The sequence below is a fragment of the Pan paniscus genome, chromosome 4 (genome assembly GCF_029289425.2).
Source record: "Pan paniscus chromosome 4, NHGRI_mPanPan1-v2.0_pri, whole genome shotgun sequence".
Classification (NCBI taxonomy): domain Eukaryota; kingdom Metazoa; phylum Chordata; class Mammalia; order Primates; family Hominidae; genus Pan; species Pan paniscus.
The window spans coordinates 51,973,778-51,992,290 of NC_073253.2; the positions used below are offsets into that span (position 1 = coordinate 51,973,778).

At 38.0% G+C, this 18,513-nt stretch overlaps 1 pseudogene; it reads left to right on the top strand.

The window, feature by feature from the left end:
- LOC134730475 (uncharacterized) overlaps window positions 1–18,513 on the top strand; it is a 50,709-nt pseudogene that overhangs the window by 20,153 nt on the left and 12,043 nt on the right.

Consider the following 18,513-nt stretch of genomic DNA (forward strand, 5'->3'; position numbering starts at 1 on the left):
TTTGGATACTTGTAGCAGGCACTTGTCTCCTCAAATTTATTCTTTCTTTCTTTTTTTAGTAATAGACTCCCCCTGAATTTTAGCAGGGCACATGGTTGTTCATAAAAAAAAAAGACTAAATTTTACAGGTGATCTATGGCTGTATGTGACCATGTGGCTAAATTTTAACCAGTGGAAGGTAAGTAAATTTCTCATATCTTACTTTTATGGCTGAGAGACAAATGTGAAGGTAGGAGCTGAGGCAGCCATTTTGGACCAAAAGAATAACCATTGGATGAGATTTGCTCAATGTGAAAGAAAAGAAAATAAAGTGCTGTGGTGAAGAGTGTTGGGCCAGGAGTCAGAATACCTAGACTGTTCTAGTCACTTTGCTCACTAACAAGGGCATATGACTTTGAGAAAGTCATGCAATTTCTAGAGCCTTTGAGCAAGCTGTATAATTTATCATGCCTTTCAGTATCCTCATATACTAAATGAAGGCATTATGAAGTGCTCTAACATTTCACAGGGTTATTGTGGGGACTCAGTGATATCTTCATATAGGAGCTATTTAAAAAGCAGAAGTCAATTTAAAACTGCAGTAGGTTATGGCTGATACAATTACAGGCAACATAAACTTTATCCTATTATGTAAAAGCAGATACTTTGATGAAGATATCTCATAGAAAAAGCTTCTCAGCTCAGTCTTCTAGAGTGTTGCTCATTCAAGAGTGACAGTATCAGCAGAAATCATTTATGTCTAAGGCCCTAAACTTTCCCAAATTATTGGTAACCTTCTGATGATCCTATACTTCGCCTTGCACAGAAAGTTTCTACTATCATCAGCCAACAGATGGATTTCCCATTTTGACAAATTTGATGAAGAAAATTATTCTGCCAGGAACCAGACAGATGTATAACAGCTGTACCAGTATGTGACAAGTTGATTGTCATGGTGGATGTCTGCGTACCTGTATTTGTGAAGTTCAAATGGAAGACTCTTAATATTGTAAAGCTTGTTGTCAGTTGTCTGTGATTCCGCTCAACAAATTAGCTCTAGTTTCATTTCAGAATGATCCCATTCATCCTTCACATACCCAACAAGATGCTCACACTACTGATGCTCACAGAGACTCCTTCTGAGCATGGCATCCCAAGGCTGACCACATTACCTGACTTTCTGCATATATCTGAATGCACAATTGAGCTTCACCCAATTTTGGCCCTTTTTATCACTGTCACTGAGGTGTCGCAAGATAGCCTTCTGGAGCAGAAATGCAGTGGAAAGGATTTTACATGGCTCATAACAAGCCCAGGCAAAACCTCTTAAAATGGGCAGTTCCAACAGCAAACAGAAAATCACTGCTGAGGTCTTATAATATCATATCTGTTACTTGTTCCTAAATGAGTAAATGTATCTATTGATATTTACAGGAGTTTTTCCGCAAAGTAACCCTGTTGAGAGTTAGGATAAGGATAAGACCTGGCAAAGAACTTGCTAGAGGACAACAGAAAAGAGACACCAAAGTAATATCATGATTTTCATAACCACTACCACAGCCTCAAAACTAGACATAGACTTGAAGAATCTTAGACAATAATATGGATGACTTTTTTTTTGAAATTTGGCACAGAAACAAGATTGCTGAAATACCTCATTACTCTAGTTGGACATATGCTGCAAGTGTCATTCTGCTAAAAGCAGAGCATCTGGTAAATTGTTGAATTGTCTTGTTGATAATTTCATAGTTTAGAAGTTAGAGAAAGCAATTGGGCAAATTTCTACTTGATTCTAAATCCTGACCAACAAAGAAGAACTGGCTAGTGATGGGAAAGTGATAGACATTTTGGCATAAATTGACCACATCATCTTGAAATTCGTGCTATGAAAGGAAGATTTAGTAGTCTAGCATAGTCAGGGACATATTCTAAAATTTATCATAGAATATTCATATAAACTTGAACAAATATATAATTAAATGGTAGATGTATTTTGGGATGTCTACCTCAACAACAGCCCATTTTTTTCTGAGAACTTTGTCCATCAAGGACCCTATCAATGACTGCATCCATTAGTGACTTGAGACCAAGAGATTAGCCTAGGCCACCATGTTTACACCTTGTAACTTTCATCAGGAATGACTTCTTACTCAGAGCCAGCCAATGGTTGAGGTGGCTAACTGTAAGCATTTAGTTGGAAAACTCTACAGATAGAAGGTCATAGAGAATCAGAGCTGGATTCTGTAACATAGTGAAAGTCAATCCCTGCTGAAGTTATAGAGAAGCTGAGACTAAGAGTAAGTCAGGAAAGCTCATTTGTAAAGAGAAGAATGGAACAAATAACAGATGGCAGGGAGGTGTAGAAATGGGGATGGGGCAGGAAAGTTAGAATGCAAAGCTACACAAGGATGAAATCTTTGTATATTTTGCTTATTAATATAGGTGTCCATAAATATGTATTGATAGGGAAGGAAGAGGAGAGAGATATCTCTATCAGTACTCAGTTACTGACTCTTGAGTTCTAAGTTTGAGGCCTTATTGAGATCCAGCTGAACTTTGCTTTATGCCCATGGGTGTCTGATTGTCAGATGAGGTCTAACAATAACTGACTCATCTTTTTGGGATTGTTATTTTATTTTATTTATTTATTTATTTATTTATTTATTTATTTATTTATTGAGATGGAGTCTCGCTCCGTCACCCAAGCTGGAGTGCAGTGGCGCGATGGCGGCTCACTGCCAGCTCCGCCTCCCGGGTTCACGCCATTCTCCTGCCTCAGCCTCCCGAGTAGCTGGGACTACAGGCGCCCGCCACCACACCTGGCTAATTTTTTGTATTTTTAGTAGAGATGGGGTTTCACCATGTTAGCCAGGATGGTCTTGATCTCTTGACCTCGTGATCCGCCTGCCTCGGCCTCCCAAAGTGCTGGGATTACAGGCGTGAGCCACCGTGCCCAGCCTGTTTTTATTTTTTAACTTGAACTGGTTAGAGTGGGTATTTCTCTACTGTAACCACAAGATCTTGAATCTTGATGTGACAGAGACTCTAAAAGAGAATACACAGTACCGATTTTCACTTTAAGGCCCCTCCCCTGAATCTCAGCTAAGCAACTGCTCTGGCCTGCAGTTCTCCATCATTCTGTCCTATGGCTATTGCTTTAGGAGGCCTTCTTCCAATAGGGAATCATCTGTAATCTGTTAAGCAAGACATTCTTGGCAGCCAGTAGCCTAATCATGATTTCTTTAAATAGTTTTTTTTCCCATGTCCTTTCCTAATTGGGCTTCTACTGTTCAGACAGGCATTTATATAATATCATTCTCCCAAGTCTTTGATCAGGCACTGTGTTTACAGAACTTGTTTTTTAAGCCTTTTTTCATCTCAGATGGAATAATCCAGAAAAACCACAATTTCTCCATTACAAGGCTTCAAAGTCCAAAAGAGTCAGCCCGACTGTTAGTGACACCAGAACTGGGCAACTCAGAATCTCTGTTACCAGAGCACAAATGGGTATGTCATTCCACGTATCACTGAAGATTCCACATCCTCTCCCGGAATGCAGCAGGAGGGGACACAAATGTAGTTACACTATTCTCTTAATCTTTTCACCAAACTCTTAGATTATATTTGTTGAAGACATCAAGTTTGGAGATATTTCCTTAATGTAAAAAATGTGAAAGTAACTGACTCTTTTTCTATTATGTCCTCTTACTGTAGGCCAAAGATTTGTATTCATTTAGACAAGGAAGACTGGAAAATGGGCCTCAATTTTCATGTCTGTAAAATGGGGATATTAGCCTAGTTAATAGTCTTCATGTTTCCTTCAATTCTGATTATTTCAAATAGTGTATTAAAATAAAATAAAATTAAATAGCAAATGGAAAATGGCAGCTATAGCCCCAGTGGGTATGGTCTACCCAGGTCTGTCAAGATTAGAACCACATGGATTTAAATTATTTGGGAAGGAAACAGGCTGCTGATCAGAGCAGTGGATTTGCTTGATGGAACCTTTAAAAAAAAGGTGAAAAAGTGACAAACCAAAATGTCTAAATCTAGTCTGACAGGTTCAGATAATTTAAAGCTAAACCATGTTACAGGTCACTGTCCAGCTGTGCTGGGAAAGCCAATGGGAAAAGAATCAACCTATTTGTAGCGATCTGTAATTTCTGTTCAGATTCTTGTTTCCTTTCCAGAATGTTCCCCCAGTGAGAACTCTGACCCCTTCAGAACCAACCTGGTGAGTGAGTAAAGCAGTTCTCAGTTCTTTTGATTGGTCCAGCTCCGTGTTTTGTTACAAGCATTGCACAGCTACTATCTGAAAAGGAATCTACCTCTTTATGGGAATATACAGCTGCTGCTGTTACCATACGATCCATTTTCCTTTAAAAAACCCTGTTTGCTCTACAGTTTATAGAAACTGACATTTGAAGAGATAGTGTCAGCTTGACCCTTCAGTTGTCTGAAAAGAAGAGAATCAAACCTGTCTTCTCTGTTTTTTCTTTCTCCCTCTTTTATTTCCTAACTTCCTTCCTCTTTACTTACTTTTCGTCAACTTATATGGCCCAGCAGTCCTGGAATTCTTGGTAAAGAGAAATTCAGTCCCTTAAAAAAAGCATTGTAAAGGAGAAATTGGACAAGTAGAGAATTTTAAAATTGTTTACCAAGTGGAAGTAAAATGAAGTTGATTGCTATACTCTGGCTGGCCCAGTCCCCATAAGGTGACAAAGCCTAGAGACTAAACACAAAGATCTGGGATGTTTAGACATGTTTAGTAAGTTGTTCTTGGCATTGATTCAATGCAAGAAGGTACATGGATGTTTGCTAGTTGGAGAATCTCTAAAACTTGCGCTGTCACCAAGACACCATAGGCAAGACATCCAAGCTTTGACACCAACTCTCCTCCAACCCAGCTCATTTCAAATGCATGCATTGCACCTTACCAAGTCCCAAAGGCTCTGGGTACCAAATAAACCAATGCCATAACAAGGATGGTCAGCTTGGAACCAAACCCTGGGAGACAAGTGGAGCCCTGCACACTTGTGACCTATATAATGAGCCACTGGATGGCACTGTGGGTCCATGCAAATGTGTATGGAAGGCCATTTATCTTTCTTCTAAAAAGGCCATTTAGCCTTGACAGGTAATTTGGCACATTTTGTGTTGAAATGTGCCAAATGATTTGGCAAATATTTCACTTACCTCTGAAAATAGGCACACCTGCTGTTCTGGCCTTCAGGGAGATGGAGGAGGGTGGCTTTTCCCCCCAACTCCCTTGTTGCTGCTAATTTCAGAAGTGAAAACAAGATTTGGTCAAAGATACATAGGCCAACTCCATTTTAAATGTAGTATTGTGTTTTAAAGAAACAGAAAAATTTGTCAGGGTTGGTTTCTTATGAAACCAATCTCTTCAGTCTAAAGGGAACATCTTTTCTTCTCATCAATGCTATTTGCCCAGCCGGTGGCTGGCTTATCTGGCTCATGACCAGATGGAATGGGATTTGGTTGGAGAGCTATGTCCTCTACTGATCCTCCAACCATGAACATCTAGAAAATTTGTTTCCAAACTTTTCTGTTCTAAAGAATTATCTGCCCAATATGTAGTATGTTTAGTAACAAGAAAGCAAAGCAATGTGAGAATGTCTCATACCAAACATCTGAGCTGCCTTTTGGCCATCTTGAAACCACTGCTTTGCCATACATGGTGGTGACAATTGTACACAGGCATTCCCATTCCTATCGTAGAACCTAGAGGACAGGCTGAGGCATCCCTAAGACAGCCTGCATGTCAGGCCAAGTTCCTGGTGTACTAGCTTTAACTGTACCTCCTGTATTATTTTCTACTCCGAAAAGCATATTGGAATGAAAATGAATAAAAATGGTGTTATTATTGATATAACTTTGAATCTAATCTAATTTTTTTAATGATGAAACATTTGCAAATCTAATTACTGTAGCTAACATGACTAAACAATGACTTGGGACCACTTCCCAAGTGGCCAAAGCACATATTGAGAACAGGGTGGGAATAGGCGGGTTAGAAAGGAGAGATTCAGAATTCTTCTTAAGTACTGTCTTGTCACTTACTGACTAGTAAAAGGCATATCTCACTCTGTCAAATCCACTCCTCTTTTGAAATATATCAAGGGAGAATGGTATTATGGCATGATTCTCGGTTTGAATTCTGAGATTTGGCTTCTAGTTCCAGGTCTACCATTATGAGTTATGTGACATTAGGTGAGTCATTAATCCTTCAGCCTGTTTTCCTACCTAAGCCCAAGGAAGGCAATTCAGATGATCTCCTATGGCTACAAAATATTGAAATTTTCTTTAGTTTAGGCAGCCTCAACAAATGTAATATAATCCTAGTATATGCTAAGGTGATATATAGCAATAGCAAAATAGGTATATTTGTTCAAATAAAATCTAAACTACTTAACAGTTTTCCTGAACACAATAACTACCAGTGTAATAAGGAAAAGAAACTCTTGTGGTACTAAGATATTTTATGAAAAATAATGAATACATGTCTAATGATGTGTATTTGCATTTTGTACTTAGCTTAAGAGTTTCAGGGAAGATAGTTCACAAATGTTGTTTTGTTCTGTAGATGCCTTTTTTTTTTCTTTTGCCTGTTCTTCTGTATCATGGAACTATAGTTTCCTTCCAGGTGAAGATCATCATGGAGGCTGAAGGAGACCTTGATAAGAGGGGTTTCTGTGGATTGTTGGGCAAAAGCCAAACTGGAGCAGGATGGCAAGAATGGACAATGAGGAAGGGTTGGCAGCAAGTATTGACCACTGTTATGAGGCATTGGTTATAAAAGGGGCAAAGAAAAAGGTTACAGCTGGTATGTGGAATCTAGGGGAGGATTTTTTTTTTTTTAACAAAAGAGGACATTCTCAGATTCACCACACACAGGAGGAAACTGTGGAAACACTTATTCAGAAACATACCTGAAGTTCTGACCAAAAGAGAGATGTGATTGTAAATCCTGACTCAATGGCTTTTTTTCCTGCAAAGTTAGCAAGCCTTCATTTAGTAGAGCATTTCAGAGCTGGCAGATAGTACCATTCAGTCCTCTCACTAAACTGAGGAATCTGAGGCTCAGATAAATGAGATCTGAGATTTGTTCTCAGAGCAGTGTTGGGTAAGGATTAAGAAAATGGCTTTGGGGCCAGAAATACCTTGGTTTGAGTACCAACTCTTCTACCACTTGTTGGCTATGTGACCTCAGTCTTCTCATCAGTTGAGTGCGGGGATTGTACAGTATTTCACAGATAAGCCTCCTGAGGGGACATTTTCTTATAGGGTTTGTTGTAAAAATAAACTGAGATAAGACAAGTGAAATGCTTAGTGCAATACTGAGTATGTGGCCACAGCAAGTATGAATATATGTTAGCTAATATTGTTATTGCCATATATATGATTATTTACATGCATGGAAATAATATAGTGTGAATTTGCATCCATAGAAGATTTTTTTTTAATGTCAAGGGGATTAGTGCAAATGGAATGTAATAAACACTAAAAAAGGCACACAGGCCACATTGTTTAGTCTAAACCTTGCTTAAGTATATGACCAGCTGTAGTCATCCTATTCAAAGATTGTTACCCATGACTGACTCAAGTCTAGGCACTCTTCAAAGTGCCTATTTGGCTTGCTGATGTGGAATCAGTATCTTCCATGCAAAAGCCTCAGAGCTGCCTCCCTACTGTCTGGATGTTGTCTACCTTTTTTCTTTGTCTTTTTCTCCTTGCTTTCTCTTCTGAAGCCAGCCATGCGTTTAAGAAAAGCTGGTTGTGGTTGAAGGCTGCTAGGTGGCTGATGGGAAGTATAGCCAATCCTCTTTCAACAGTTTCAGAATTGACTCACAGGAATGAAATGAGAGAGACATGTATGTAAGGCAGGAAAAAGGAGGGGGACACAGTAGGGAAAGCCAGCCCTCCTCAGGCTCTCCCCAGTCCCTGATGTGTGCTGTAAAGATCTGTTTGCCTCAAGACTTTATGACCAAGAACCCAAAAGCAAATGCAACAAAATCAAAGATAAATAGATGGGACTTAATTAAATTAAAGAGCTTCTGCCCAGCAAAATAATAATAATAACCAGCAGCAGAGTTAACAGACAGCCCACAAAGTGGGAGAAAATCTTCACAATCTGTACATCCAACAAAGGACTAATATCCAGAATCTACAAGGAACTCAAATCAGCAAGAAAAAAACAAACAATCCCATCAAAAAGTGGGCTAAGTGCATGAGTAGACAATTCTCCAGAGAAGATACACAAATTGCCAAGAAGCATATGGAAAAATGCTCAACATCACTAATGATTAGGGAAATGCAAATCAAAACCACAATGCGATACCACCTCACTCTTGCAAGAATGGTCATAATCAAAAAATCAATAAATAATAGATGTTGGTGTGGATGTGGCAAAAAAGGGAAACTTTTACACAGTTGGTGGGAATGTAAACTAGTACAACCACTATGGAAAATAGTGTGGAGATTCCTTAAAGAACTAAAAGTAGATCTACCGTTTGATCCAGCAATCCTACTACTAGGTATGTACCCAGAGAAGTCACTGTACAAAAAAGATACTTGCACACTCATGTTTATAGCAGCACAATTTGCAATTGTAAAAATATGAGACCAGCCCAAATTCCCATCAATCAATGAGTGGATAAAGAAAATGTGATATACATATACATATATATGTGTATATATATATACATATATGTGTATATACATATATATGTGTATATACATATATGTGTATATACATATATGTGTATATACATATATGTGTATATACATATACACATATATACACACATATATACATATATACACATATATACACATATACACATATGTATATACACATATATACACATATATACATATATGTATATATATACACATATATGTGTATATATATGTACTCACACACATATATATGTACACAGACACACCATGGAATACTACTCAGCCATAAAAAGGAATAAAATAATGGCATTCGCAGCAACCTGGATGGAATTGGAGATTTTTATTTTTTTCTATTCTTTTTTATTTTATTTTATTGAGACAGAGTCTTGCTCTGTTGCCCAGGCTGGACTGGCAAGATCTTGGCTCATTGCAACCTCTGTCTCTCAGGTTCAAGCGATTCTCCTGGCTCAGCCTCCTGTGTAACTGGGACTATAGGCACATGCCACCACACCCAGCTAATTTTTGTATTTTTAGTAGAGACAGGTTTCACCACGTTGACCAGGCTGGTCTTGAACTCCTGACCTCAAGTGATCCACCTGCCTTAGCCTCCCAAAGTGCTGGGATTACAGGCATGAGCCACTGCGCCTGATCTGGAGACTAGTATTATAAATGAAGTAACTCAGGAATGGAAAAAACAGACATTGTATGTTCTCATTCATGTGTGGGAGCTAAGCTATGAGGATGCAAAGGCATAAGAATGACACATTGGACTTTGGGGACTCTGGGGAAAAAGGGTGGGAGGAGGCAAGGGATAAATGACTACAGATTGGGCACAGTGGACACTGCTTGGGTGACGGGTGCACCAAAATCTCAGAAATCACCACTAAATAACTTGAACTTATTCATGTAACCAAACACCACCTATTCCCCCAAAACCTATTGAAATAAAAAAATTAAAAATTGAAACTAAAACATGTTTGCCTCTAGCAGGCCTGCTAAACACGATCTCTGATTCTGTCAGAGCCATTGGGTGGGTGCCTACCTTTGTTGTCAACCCTTAGCCCAGGCACTATGAGGTTATCAGAGACTCTTTATAATAGTCAAGGTAGCTTAGAATGTGTGTTCTCTCTCTTGGGGACTTTATTTTCCCCTTGCAAATTCCCAACCACCACTTTGCTTAACCTCATTGCCTATGTTGGTTTTTCCTCACTGGAGATGAGCAACACAGGCCTGAATTAAAACCAGCATAACAGCACAAGTTAATTGGAGTCTGAAAGGATCAGGACACTTGAAACTGGGCTTGATAAACCCCCATGGGGTCTGGAAATGAGTCTTTTGGGGACAGAAAAAAATCTGGTTTCCATTGCCTCAGGGATCCACTTACGAACTTTCTATAGTGATCTCTGGACTATAACTGGATGCTTAGTTTTAAATAAATAATATGTTTATGCCTGTGCTTTTCATATATTGTTGAAAGAGTGGTTGAAATGCAAAAAAAAATTTATAATCTTTCTAGCTACTGACATAAGCTGTAATATAGTAGAAAAAAAGCAAAAATGTTGGCTTTTTTTTCTTTGCTGGAGCTGACATATATTTATGTTTTTCTTTTTCTCATTTAAATATATCAAAGAAGTGTCTTACCATGTATTAGTCTTGCTCTGATATACCCTTCATATTCTTTTTTTTTTACCTTTTCTAAAATATACCTTCCTGATAAAATGTGGTGTACCACTAAAAAGAAAGTCTTCTAAGCTTCAAGCAGTAAGAAATTTAATAAGAAACTTATTGGAGACTATCACAACATGAATAGGAACCACTAGCCTGGGCTTCTTGGTAATGGGAAATAGAACTGTTACCCTTTAGTCTATCAGCTGAATTTTGGATCAGGATATAATGACACAAAGTCATTACCCCCTGAAGGTACATGGTCTTTGGGGAAATGAGTGTATAGTGGTTTCAGCTCTGTCCCTAACTGTCCACAGTCTTCATCAGACTGGCTGCCATTACAATTAAAGTTAATTGTCACGATTACAGCCAAGAACAGGGATTGAATGAGATGGGAGAGTAAACTACTTTTCCCATACTGCTAAAGGTAGTCCCTGAGCAGCTAAGAACTGTTCTTCTCCCAGGGTGATAAAAAACCTGTTTTGGAAATCTAGAGAAAAATGAATGGAAGACGTGAAAGTGTCTGTTCATATGTTCAGTCACAAAGTCTTGCTTTTCACACAGAATAATGTTTTCATAGCATTTCAAATTGTCATTTCAAATTATGTTTGATTAAAGTCTCATCTGTGTTCAAACCATAAAAGAGGGAATGGAAAATCAACGATTCTACTTCTAATGAGAATCAAGTATCTTTTTCAAAGGGTTCCAATGAGTCTGAGTTATTTCAGATGGTAGATTTACTTTAACAATTACTTATTTGCTCAACAAGAAGTCAATGCTGGCTCTTCAAAAGTGCCTTCACTGGAGACTCTTTTAAAACTGTATTTGGACATTTTAGATAAATGGTTTGTCCATTTCCTTGTTTATTGTAGCTTGTATTTAACGCTCAAATAGCAACAATGGTATAGTTTTAGAATAAAAGGGGTGGCTGGACACAGTGATTCATGCCTGTAATCCCAATACTTTGGGAGGCTGAGGTGGGCAGATCACATGAGGTCAGGAGTTTGAGACCAGCCTGGCCAATATGGTGAAACCCTGTTTCTACTAAAAATACAAAAAAAAAAAAAAAATTAACCTAGCTTGGTGGTGTGCATCTGTAGATCCAGCTACTTGGAAGGCTGAGGCAGGAGAATGACTTGAACCCTGGAGGTGGAGCTTTCATTGAGCTGATATCACGCCACTGCACTCCAGCCTGGGTGACAGAGCAAGACTCCATCTAAAAAGAAAAAAAAAAAAGAATAAAAGGGGAAATTAAATATAAATAGTGGATAGAAATTATCCTAACCTCTTTTCCTGACATATTTATAAAAGATGTTTCCTTCACTTTAACCTTATCCTGAAAAACACCACAAAAGATTGTGGACAACTTCTCTTCCGATTGATGTTTCTAAATTGGTGACATGCAATTACCTTCTCCATATTCACTCTGCTGAATAAGCTGAATTTTTAAATTATACACTTGTAGCTGGTTGAAATCTTCCTTGTGTATAAAATGGATGTTAAGTGTCTTGAGAGTTGATTTTAAGATGTTTAATTCTTTGCTCTCCTGACAGGCAAAACTAGTGTTACTGGAAAATTCTTAAGAAAGATTACTGTTGTACTAACCATTTCCTCCTGATCTTTGGAATCATTCCTTGATTGTGTTTCCTGTTCTTGTTCTCGTGTTACTGGAGTGAACTCTTACCAGTGAGAAATTCTGGCTATGAATTCAAGAATCCAAGAACCAAAGACGTCGAGTTTGAAAGTAGTCAGGTAGTGGGAGTGGGATAGGTAGGATTCTGTGATGTGGTAAGATACTTGTTGATCATATTAATTTTTAGGTTATTTGTAAGACAGCCTGATATAACTGGGTAAATCACAATGTGTTCTGGTACAATAGCTTGAGAAATAGCAGCAATTGAGTCATTCAGGTGTTTTTTTGTTTATTTGTTTGTTGTGAAATTGGTCAGTTGCAAAAAGCAGAGTCATCACTTGGAGCACAGTTTACAAGTGACATGAGCCCCCATATCTTACCCTCAACACATCCAGCCAAGGTGAAACTGGCTGGAACTTAAGGGAGATGTGGTGATTTCAATGAGAGAAATTATGCTGATCCTAAGTACTTTAGTTAGGGTCTTACAGAGAAACAGAATCAATAGGATAATTTCTCTGTCTCTCTGTCTCTCTCTCTCTCTCTCTCCCTCAATCTATCTATCTATGAGTATATTTATTATGGCAATTGGCTCATATGCTTATGTAGGCTGAGAAGTTCCATCATCTGCCGTCTGCAGGCTGGAGAATCAGGAAAGGTGGTGGTGTAATTCAGTCTGAGTCTGAAGACCTGAGAACCAAGAGGGAGAGAGAACACAGTTGTAAGTTTTAGAGTCTTAAGGCCTGAGAACCAGCTCTGATGTCCAAGGATAGGAGATGGTGGATGTTACTCAGTGGACTGGATGATGCCTACCCACATTGGTGAGGGGGAATCTTCTTTACTTAGGCTACTGAGCCAAATGTTAGTCTCTTCCAGAAACACCTTTACAGGCACACCCAGAAACAATGTTCTACCAGCTATCTGAGCATCCCTTAGCCCAGTCCAAGTTGACATACAAAATTAACAATCACACCAAGATACTCAAAACAGATACATAGAAGGGAATAATTCAGGAACTCAGCAGGCAAGGTTGGAAGGAAAGCTTGGATTTGGAAGGTATAAAGTTATGAGAGATAAAGAAGCCATATGTTTGGGCAAACTTATCCATGAAGAACATAGGAAGATCAGATGGCTGATAGTGGATCCCTGGGGCACAGCAGCATTTCAAGGGAGAGCAAAAAGATGAATGAAGAGAAAGAACAGCCACCAGGAGGGCAAAGTATTAAAAGAGGGTAGTGTCTCTAAATAAAAATAAACAGTTTCAGACCAGGTGGGGTGGCTCACAGCTGTTATCCCAACATTTTGGGAGGCCGAAGTGGGTGGATCACTTGAGGTCAGGAGTTCAAGACCAACCTGGCCAACATGGTGAAACCTCATCTCTACTAAAAATACAATTAGCTGGACATGGTGGTGTGTGCCTGTAATCCCAGCTACTTGGGAGGCTGAGGCGAGAATTGCTTGAACCCAGGAGGCAGAGGTCGCGGTGAGCCAAGATTGTACCACTGCACTCCAGCCTGGGCGATAGAGCGAGACTCTGTCTCAAAACAAACAAACGAAAAAACAAAAAAACTGTTTTAAGCAGGAAGAAGTGGCCTACAGTGTAAATACTACTGAGAAGTAAGATAAGCATGTGAATGTGTTCAGTAGGTATGTCAACACTGAGGCCACTTGTGACCCTAGGGTCAGGAAAGCAGTGTTGTGGCATCTTGGAGCAGAAGCCACACTGCAAAGTGTTGGAAATTAGTGGGAGGAAAGAAAATTTGGCTGTGAAGGGAATTAAGAAAAAGGGAGGTAATTGGAATGGTATTTGAGGTTAAAAATCCCATTTCTTATGTTTTAGAGAATTGAGAGGCCTGAGATTGATTATATTTATTGTAAGGGGTCCAGCCTGTGTATCAGGAGGGGAGATCAAATGTACAGGAAAGAGAGTCAGGGACCAAGGGAGCAAGGTCCTGGAGGTTGGGAACCTGTGACCAGATGAATGGAGGACCTCCAGAGGCAAGAAGGAATGCCTACCCCAATGCCTGGGTTGGTGCGAGGGAAACAAATGTAGGAATCGATTTACATACATTTCTGGGAGAGGATAGAAGAGGGAGAGTACTACAATGTTTGTTTGTTTGTTTGTTTTTGTTTTTGTTTTCTGCAAAGAGAAGTTATGGTTTTCTGCGGAGAATAAGGGAGAAACTGGAAATGAAGAATGTTCTTAAAAGGTCAAAATCGGCAATAACCACCAAGGGCAATGGGAGAGGAAACTAACTAGATAGGTGGAGGTAAGGGCTTTACCTGGGTCATGTCTGTGGCTGAATAAAGTAATTGAACTGGAGATACTGAAGCCAATTAACTGTACTTTGTTTCCCAAGCATGGCACGTACCCCCAACTAATGTCACAAAGGTGTACTGTTGAACAAAAGAAGGAAGCAGATGAGAAGCTATGGAAGCCTCTAGAGCATTTGGGAGGGAGAAGCAGCAGGTAAAGAATGGAAAATGGTTCAAGATGATATTCAATATGCAAACCTCCTCCTGGCAAATCATTAGTTTCATCTTGTATATGAAACACAGCATCACTAAACTTTGTCTTTCTGTCAAAATAAGAACTTGTCCCATAATTTAACAAGGCAAAATTGTCACATTACCCTAACTGTGTAGTTTTTCCACGATTTTGTGTGCCACCATCCCTAATCCCGTGTAAAAAATCACTTTTACCAGTGTAAAAAATCACTTTTGATTTTGGTGACCAAAGGAACTTGGTTATTCCATGAGTCTTCAAAATGACTTAGCCATTTTGGTAATCATTGTATTGAGAAGATATTTTTACATTTTATGCTAAATTTTAATCTTTGTTAGAATTTCTGTATCTTTTCAATTGTTAGAGTTTTTTTAATGTAATTTTGATGGAAGGATTTCCATTTGCTTTGATTGGGAGAGTGACTCATGAGGAAAACTTCTCTTTCTTTCTAAGGACCTTTGTTACATGTCTAACACTACTCACATATGCCCTTTGTGCAGTCTCTTTAAAATTTATGGGAGGTCAAAGCATCTTAAAACAAAGGCAAATAAAACTATTTGCCTATTTTCTCTTCTTTATACAATCTTTGTACTAGATGAAGTTTTCTAACTCTTTAAGTTCTCATTCTCAAGATAAAGTAGGGAAAGTGGCATTGAACTAATCCATTCTTGAAAACATCTTAACATTATAAGCAGAACAAAGTGGTACAAAATGTATTCAGCCTCACGGATTTCTCTAGATTGTAGCCAGAATAGAAAATGGCAGAATGTATTAATTCCTAAGATAAAATTATAATGAGAACAGAAAATGGTGTGAGATGAATTAATACAGTGGCAGGCTTCGGTCTGCAGAGCAGGGTGCTCTCTAAATATCACACTGCAGCACTTTGTAGTCAGCCTCTCTCTTGTAATCTATATTTTAAAGATGCTCTAAAGATAAAGCTAGACTGTATTCTCATCTCCAGCAGCACTGCCATCTCTGGACACAGAGTAGCCTCAGGGAAGTGGTGAATGAACTTACCTTGCGGGAATAAAGGAGATTTAAGTTAGATACCAGGAAGATTTTTATTACTGGGAACATACACTGACATGCTTCCATCACTAGCAGATCACCTTTAAGTCTGGTGCCCAAGGAAAACTCAGTTGAAGCAGTTGTGGTTATAAAAGAAAAAATTGCTTTTTGCAAACAAAACAAAACAAACCCAACATATTTTGCATAAAGAATTATTTGGTGTTTTCTGTCATTGCTGCTAGGGGGTCAAAGTTTTAAACAGGGATAGCCACATTTTTTCCTGGGGTGATTTTCAAAAAGGTATTGCTTCAAGTATGTGTTTAGAACTAGATGATCTTTTACAGTATCTTTTATTCGTATTATAAATATACTTGTTCATAGACCCAGTGTGAATTTGGGGAGAGAGTTAGTACATGCAGTCATGTACCTGCAGTGTCATTCAGATGCATATTTTTAGAAGCTTTGTACTTTACTGTTCAATGAAGACAAATGTGTCCCAATAATAAGCAACTGAGACTCACAGCTTCAAACACTTCAAAGGTGACTGAAGCCAGAAGCCACAGTGGAAAACCCTGAGTGGTTATACTGGAACTTTGAAATGTTTAATAATGCTTGCCCCACGTAGCTTTGCATCCTCCAAGACCTGATCTGATTGCAAATTTTTAATCAGGAAATCTGGTCTTTGAATCAGAATGGCTTTGCCGATTTGATTGACAGCAATGTTGTTCTTGTTTTGAATTTTCATGGTGCAGGAAATTTGGGTCCAAATTTTTCCCACTCTGCATTAACACTGCTGCACACGGCATGGCTACGTAATCCAAACTATGAATTAGAGGTTTTAATAACATCAGAGTAAGGCATTAGCTGTACTGTCTTATCATGGCTGATTGTGATTTCAGAAGAAATCTACTAACTCTGTGATTATAAGCAAGAATGAATTGTGAATTAGCAGAATGTGTTAACCCCAAATGATATTGTAACCTAGGCTTAAGCACTTTTTATTTTCTTTTTTCACATATTGTCTGCCAGCACAGTTCTGACATAATCTCTTTAAGCAAACCTGGTAGCTTGTGACTGTACTTTTCCTGGGACAAATTCCTGCCCCCCAACCCATCTCCACGCCCTCGAAGCAGGTGTCTTCATCTTAGAAGTACCTTGGAAATGAAGCAGTTTATTTCTTCACAGACCTCTGACCTATCTCTAAATATTCTACCAATATTATTGTAGCCTCTTTAATGTTTGATTAAAAGGGGGAGACACTCAGAGAATTAAAACCCAAAATTGCTTTATTGCTTTATGATTTGAGAAGTCAAAACCTTTAAGCAAGTAGTGCTTTTGAACTTTTACTTGGGAAATCCAAGTGAATCAAGCAGCCTCTCTTTCTAGAGAAATGTGACCTTAAATATATTCTCCCAACTATTTGCATGGCTGGTAAGTGTAACATTTGCATTTTCTTTTTAAACCATAATAAGGAGAATTAAAATCCTATGATTAAGCATTTAAGATAAAATTTAAGGGCCATGGTTATTCATTAGGAAAGTACCACGTACTTAAAATTCAATCAGATTTCAAATGGACTTCTTTTTTTCTATATACAATTGCATGTCATAGATTTGACATTTCTGTCTATCTTCTGTGTCTTTCCAACGTGGTTTATAAGATTTTATTCACACCTGTAGCATTTTAGGGAAGGAAGAATAAATTTTTCCAAGTTTAGTATGGGCTACTTTTCATTTCCCTACAGGATTTTCAATTCTTCTTTTCTCCCTTCGGTTGCTTTAGGCTGAACAGAGAATAGTATATGATAAGCATGAGGTGATTACAATAAATTTGCCTACCTGCATGGAGCTTACAGTCTAGAAGGAAAGGCACAATTCAGAAATAGACCTCTGTATATATAAGACTTTATATCTGATAAAAGAGTATAATAATTTAGCAGGAAATATTGAACATTTGAAAATAGAGTTCAATGTAGATTTTAATCTACTGCTATGTTCTGCTATCCGTTCCAGGTAGATTAAAATAAAAATCTTTGAAATAAAAATCATAAAGGGAAAACAAAAGGCAAATATTTAGCTATTCTCTGTATGGAAGAAGGATTGTCTACATTTAGAAACAAGAGAAAAATGATATAGAGAAAGAAAATAAATTTGAATAATATTTTAAATTGGATTTCAAAATAAAAGATAAGAAACAAAAACATTTGTCACAATAATGAAAAAGGTATAAACTGTTTATTATATAAAGAGCTCATTCAAATCAATATGCAAACAAGACAGCAATAAATAGGCAAAGGGAGAAGACCAGTTAGAAAAGAGGGAACTCAAGGGTCCAAAGTGAAAAAAGGATTTAACTTCACAAATGCACAAATAAATACAAAGTAAAGCTATAATAAGTTACCACTAAATAGCGAAGATTATAATAGAGTCAATATTTGGTGATGGCAATAGTAGAGTGATCCCAACCTCAAAAAATGTAAAAATGGCTAGAAAAAACATGCCAAAATGTTAATGGTGGTTGCCCTGTGTTAATGCATACTTCAGATCCTACTGATGACAGTCGGCATTGGTGTGGCCTTCCTGTGTATCAATTTGACCTATATCAAGAGCCCTAAAAATATTATGTCCATTGTGTCTTCAGTATGTTGCTAGGTGGAAAAAGCAAATTATGAAATAATTTTTTATAATATGATCCCTGATTTTTTAGAAAGAAGGAAAGGAAGGAATGATGGAAGGAAGAAAAGAAAGAAGGAATTGTGTGTATGCAGAGACAAATAGTGGTGATTTTGTTTTCTTCTTTAAATGTCAGGGTTTGTTTGTTTTTGCAGAGTTTATATTGCCATAGAAAACAAAATTGTCTTTCAAAAGGAAGAAATTTGCAAAAAATGCTCATATCCTTTGACCCCTAATTCCCCATTTAGAAAATCATCTGAAGAAAAAGGCAAAAATGTAGACAAAGATTTATATACAAATATGTGGTTAGAAATGAAAACAACACCAGGAGACTGTTTAAAGAAATTCTG